Here is a 6,412-nt window from a genome sequence, read left to right as displayed (position 1 = left end):
GCTCATATTTCTGACATTTCACAATTACATGCTCTACTGTTTCCTCTTGCTCATAATAGTCGCATTTCCCTGTTTCGTGTTTACCAATTTTTTTAAGCATACCGTTCAGGCCTGTATGCCCAAATCTAAACCTTGATATTAACGTTTCCTCTCTCCTGTTCCTTCCTGTACATCTCATTTCTCCCACTTTCCTCTGCACTCTGTAAAACCATCGTCCTTTTCTGTCTTCTTCCCATTGCTTCTGCCACCTTTCCTTCAACCTCTGTTTAATGATACTTTTGGTTTATGATTTACTGAAGCTGACTGCAACATTAGTACAGCTATTTTCTGTGGCCTCTTTTGCAGCTTTATCTGCCATTTCATTTCCTTTCACCCCGATATGTGCTGGTACCCATAGGAATATGACTGTCAGACCCATCATTTGAATTCTGTATAATGTTTGTTGTATTTCTATAAGGATGTCTGGTCTACTGTCTGAATGGCTGCTCTGTAAGCTGGCTAATGATGAACTTGAGTCTGAGCAAATGATTGCCCTCAATGGTCTTGTGTCCTCCATCCACTGTAGTGCTAACATTATTGCCAGCATTTCCCCTGTGTACACCGATAGTCCCTCAGTGATCATTTTACCTATGTTGATATTAAATTCTGGGACAATAAATGCTACTCCTACCTTGTTTCCTAAATTCTTTGATGCATCTGTAAAACCTGGATATAACTGTGGTAACTGTCGATATGTGCCTGTATTGTATGCCAATTGAAATGATCCACTCTACCCTTATTCTTCTTTTTTAATAATGTAAAGTCTACTGTTGCATTAGGAAGTATCCACGGTGCTATTGTTGGTAATGGGACTGTTGGACCGAAGTTTAATTTAGCTATGCCAAGTTCTGTTGCTTTCTGTGCTACTGTCCATCCAAAGCTTCTTGTCTCCCTCTTCTCCTTTTCCCAGCAAGGTTTTAACGTTTCTTGTGTTGGATGTACTTCACTGTGTCCCTGTAGATTTGCCCAATAACTCAATGCTAACTGTGTTCTTCATAGTTCGAGCGGCATTTCACCCATTTCCACCTGTAATGCAGCCGTTGGGGTTGTTTTAAAGGCACCGGTGCATATTCTCATTGCCTGATATTGAATAATATCCAGTTTTTTGAGAGATGTGCTTGCTGCTGATCCATACACCACACAACCATAATCTAGATCTTATTAATCCACTGTATATGGCTTTCAAAGCAGTTCTATCTGCCCCCCATTCACTTCCCATCAAACACCTCATTATATTTAATGCTTTTTTACATTTATTCTCTACTTTATTAATATGTACAGCCCATGTGATCCTTTCATCAAACCACAAACCTAAATATTCAAAGTGTTTTACTCTCTCCAATTCATGATTATATAGTTTTAGTTTTACTTCATTTGTCTCCTTGTCTTAGTCTTATCTACTGAGAATTTAAAACCCCATTTATATGACCACTCTTCTACCTTCAAAATGTCTCTCTGCAGTTTGTTTACTATGAATTCCACATTTCTTCTCCTCTTCCAAATTGCCCCATCATCTGCAAATAGTGACAATCCCATCCCATTTTCTATTTCACTGAACACATGATTTATCATGATGGAGAATAGTAATGGACTGACGATACTACCTTGAGGTGTTCCATTTTCAATAACAAACTTTCCAGAATAGCTCTTTCCTACTCTGACTTCTATACATCTTTTTAATAAAAAATCCTTTATCGATCTGTACATTCGACCCTTAATACCCAACTTGCAAAGTCTAATTAGTAACCCTTCTCTCCACATCATATCATATGCTTTCTCTATGTCAAAGAAGACAGCCACAACACTTTCCTAATTTCATGTTCTAAACTTAAAGCTGGATCTAATGTACTTCTCCCTTTCCTGAATCCCTTTTCTGGTATTTGGATATATATCCTTTACTTTCTACATAATATATTAATCTTTCATTTACCATTTTCTCCATTATTTTGCAGATATTTGATGTTAAAGCTATTGGTCTATAGTTCCCTGGGTTCATATAATCTTTACCGGGTTTGCGTATCGGGACTACCATGGCCTCCTTCCAGCTTTGAGGCAATTTGCACCCTCCCAAACTTTATTATATAATTTGAGTAATATATCCTTAGAAGATTCACTTAGATTGCTTAACATAATATAACAAATCTGATCCTTGCCTGGTGCTGACATTTTGGTTTTCCTGAGACATCGGCTAAGTTCTGTTTTTGTAAAAGGCTTGTTGAGCAGATCATTGGTATCTTCCTCTTGCTGTAATAAATATACATTCTCCACTATTGTAGCTTCCCTTCCCTTTTTACCCTCTTCACTAATATTATCTGAACTATGTATTTTAACAAAGGTTTTTGCCAACATCTCTGCTTTCTCTCCATCTCTCACTGCTGTTGTTCTTTCCTTTAGGACTGGATACCCAAACTCTCTTTTAATCCCATTCATTCTTTTCATCATTTTCCATACCTTATCATTTTTTGTCTCCCTTCCTATTGAGTTAGACAATTTCCTCCAAAAGTCCTTCTTTGTATTTTTTATGATCCTCCTTACATTTGCTTGCACCTTTTTATATTCAATAAGGTTCTGAAAACTATGATTCTTTTTTAATACTTTAAAAGCTTTATTTTGAGATGTAATTGCTTCATCACATTCCTTAGTCCATCAAGGTACAATCTTCTTCTTATGCTTACCTCCCTTCTTCTGCATGGACTGCTTTGCGGCCTCTAGAATAGCTTGACAAACAGAATCATTTAAATGTTCAACATCTTCACTAATACACACGTTCTCTATTTCTTGATCACCAACCCTTCTAAAATTATCCCAGTCAGCACTGCTGAAAGACCATTTCTGTTATCCTTCTGTCTCACATTCTTCTAAACTCTGCCCTATTTCAATCATCATATTGGATAATGGTCACTTCCTACAGTTGTGCCTCTTATTACCTCCCAGGAGCTAACTCCTGCTAATGAATCAGATCAGGTCTATTGCCGACTCTGTCCCTGTTCTGATGTTAAATCTTGTTCCAGTTCCATTATTTAAGCACACTAGGTTTTTCATCTCTATTAATTCTTCTATTCTTCTATCATTCCATTGTCATCATTACTATTACTCCATAATGAGCTATGAGCATTCAAATCTCCACAACATATCACTTTTCCTTCTAAATGTACAGCTAATTCATCAAGTAATTTGATTGAAAGTCTCTTGCATGGGTTGTAATAGTTTGCAATTCTAATAGTTCCTTCTCTTGTCCAAACTTCAATTATCACATATTCCAGCTCTGTTCCTATCTCCAAAACTTTAAACTGTATTCCTTGTTTAACAAATATTACACACCCGCCTCCATTTCCCCCCACTCTATCTCTGCGAATACTATCATATCCTTTAATAACAAAGTCTAATGCTGTTCCTGAACACATGTGATTTCTGGTTTCTTTTTAAGGTTTTTAATGAATCCTTTAAACTCTTGGCCATTTGCTAATAAACTTCTTGCGATCCCTCCCCTTTCTTTGTAAATGAAACTTTATTTAAAACATGCATCTCACACTTGAAGAATCGGAATCAGCTTTATTGGCCATGTACGCGTATGCTTACAAGGAATTTGACTCACATTGCTCTCCACGTACATACACAGAATTTACAATAAACAGGAAAATATATATAAAAAATAAAAAACAGGGGGAAAAAAAAGTAGAACAGACGTAAGCATAAACATTTAATGACTATGTAAAATATAAATTTGAATATATATCCAAAAAGTGTATATATATGAACATGACCCGAAACAACAACAGTGTCCATGGAATCAAGGTGATGGAGAATGGAGGTAATAGTGCAGTATGTCTGATTAATTGTTCATGAGCGTGACGGCCAGTGGAAAGAAGCTGTTCCTGTGTCTGGTGGTTTTGGTGTACAGAGCCCTGTAGCGCCTACCAGAGGGAGGAGTTAGAACAGCTTGTGTCCAGGGTGTGAAGGGTCTGCAGTGATCTTTCCAGTCCGTTTCCTGACTCTGGAGGTGAAACCAGGATGGAGGGCTTCCTGAGCTGGTGCAGGAAGTACAACCTCTGCTGGGCCGTTTTCCTGATGGTGTCGATGTTGGGGGCCCATTTCAGGTCCTGGGAGATTGTGGATCCCAGGAACTTGAAAGTCTCCACTGCAGACACAGTGTTGTTGAGTATGGTGAGGTCTTCCTGAACTTCCTGAACCTTATTTATTACTTCATAATAAGGTCTGCTATTCATTAGTTCATAATCATAGCTGACCTTATTTATTAGTAGATAGTCATAGCAAACCTTATTCATCAGTTCATACTCATAGCTGACCTTATTTATTAGTACATAGTCATAGCAAACCTTATTCATCAGTTCATACTCATAGCTGACCGTATTCATTTGTTGATACTCATAGCTGACCCTAGTTATTAGTTTATAGTCATAGCTGAACTTATTTATTACTTCATAATAAGGTCTGCTATTCATTAGTTCATAATAATAGCTGACCTTATTCATCAGTTCATACTCATAGCTAACCTTATTCATTTGTTCATAGTCATTGTTGTAGATTTAATGTTCAAACTGGAGCCACACACCACCAGGAAACAAGTTTTCAGTCACTTTGCCGTTTATTTTGACAGGACATTACTGTGAGGTGAATATGTCTGAATCCCACGGTTCTACATAAAAGAAAGAAAAGAGATTACAACATATAATATGTTCTAATAATAAAGTCAGCCGTTAAATCATAACAGACAAGTTAAATCATATATAATCCGCTAATTATCTAAAATACATCGTAATATGGATCAAAGAAATAAAGTCCTACTTACATTGGAACCATTCCAAAAGACACATGGAAACAGGACATACACTCATTTCAGGATAAAGAGGAAGAAGGCCTCAGCTAGGCCTCTATTTATACTGTGGGAGGTCCTCCCATAAGTGAATCACCACTTGGGGCCTCCTGTGGGAAGGAGGGCGAACAGCTTGCAGTTTCTAACAGCCGCCCCCGGATTTGTGCAGCAAATACGTTTTATTTAGGTTCTTCATCGGTTCTTGCGGGGAGTGGTATTTATCTGGAAACGGGGTGTGTGTATTCACGACCTTGAATAGTGACCTTAGCACTGCGAACCTTTCCATCCTTCCCGGGATAGGTTTCAATTATCCTTCCAATAGGCCATGATGCTCGAGGGTATTGGGGATCAACTATCATCACAACCTGACCTACAACCAAGTTCTCCTTGTCAGTTTCCCATTTTTGCCTGGTTTGTAGGTTTGGAAGATAATAGCGGATGAAGGCTGTCCAGAAACGATCGGCCAGGATCTGACTGTGGCGCCATTTTCTTCTGCCAAAAAGTTCACTTGCACAGTAGATTGCCTGAGGAAGAGAGGAGTCAGGCCGCCCCAATAGTAACATATTTGGTGTGACTGGGTCTGGGTCAGCAAGGTCTGAAGTAGGGCTGCAACAACGAATCGATAAAATCGATAATAATCGATTATTAAAAGAGTTGGCAACTAATTTCATTATCGATTCGTTATGTCGCGCGATTATTACGCCACTCAATAATGCCGTGTTCACACAAAACGCGATGCCGGTCTGGCCAGGGACTATTTGTGTTCATTCGCGTGAATCGCGCTGGATGCGTCGGAGAGGGGGCGTGGCTTATCGCCCTGAAAGCCGTTCAACTGTCCGCCATCAACCGTGTAAAAAATCACTTCTATTTCTGCCTAGTACGTGTTGTGGAAGTCCCAGATATCACGGGAAACTAAACGCCGTCATGTCTGGTTCATAACATAGTCCGGAGGAGCTCCGTGGATTTCATCGAGCTCACTGTGTCTAGCAAGCCACACGTCGGCTGTTTACTACAGCTGTATGAACACAAAATAAACTGATTTGGCTGTGATTTAACGGCAATAAACCGACAAAAAAGGGACTCCGAAATAACTACGTAATGATGCCCATTTGTACTTGTTTTCTCAATGGAGCTCGGATCGATCGGTGCTAGGCTATGCTAACATTGTAGCAGCTCCATCAACACTCACAATAACGTCATCTAGACGTAAATACGGCAGCGTCTATTCATTGTTTGCACTATATGGTTTACACACACATTTATACACATAATTTGGTCCGGTCTCTATTGATATGAGGGATCGTAGAGCTCTGGGTGAACACAGACGCTACAGTATTAATTTCCTGATTCAACAACGGCAGGACGTCAGTGATGACAGGAGAAACATCTCAACACTGATAGGCTATCGCGGCACAGCGTCACGCGATTTTTTCGATTGGAAGTTAATGCTTTGTTTTTTTTATCCGATTCATTGATTAATCGAAGAAATAATCGACAGATTAATCGATTATTAAAATAATCGTTAGTTGCAGCCCTAGT

Source organism: Pholis gunnellus (genome assembly GCF_910591455.1).
Source record: "Pholis gunnellus genome assembly, chromosome: 16".
Taxonomy (NCBI): domain Eukaryota; kingdom Metazoa; phylum Chordata; class Actinopteri; order Perciformes; family Pholidae; genus Pholis; species Pholis gunnellus.
This window is presented reverse-complemented; position numbering follows the sequence as displayed.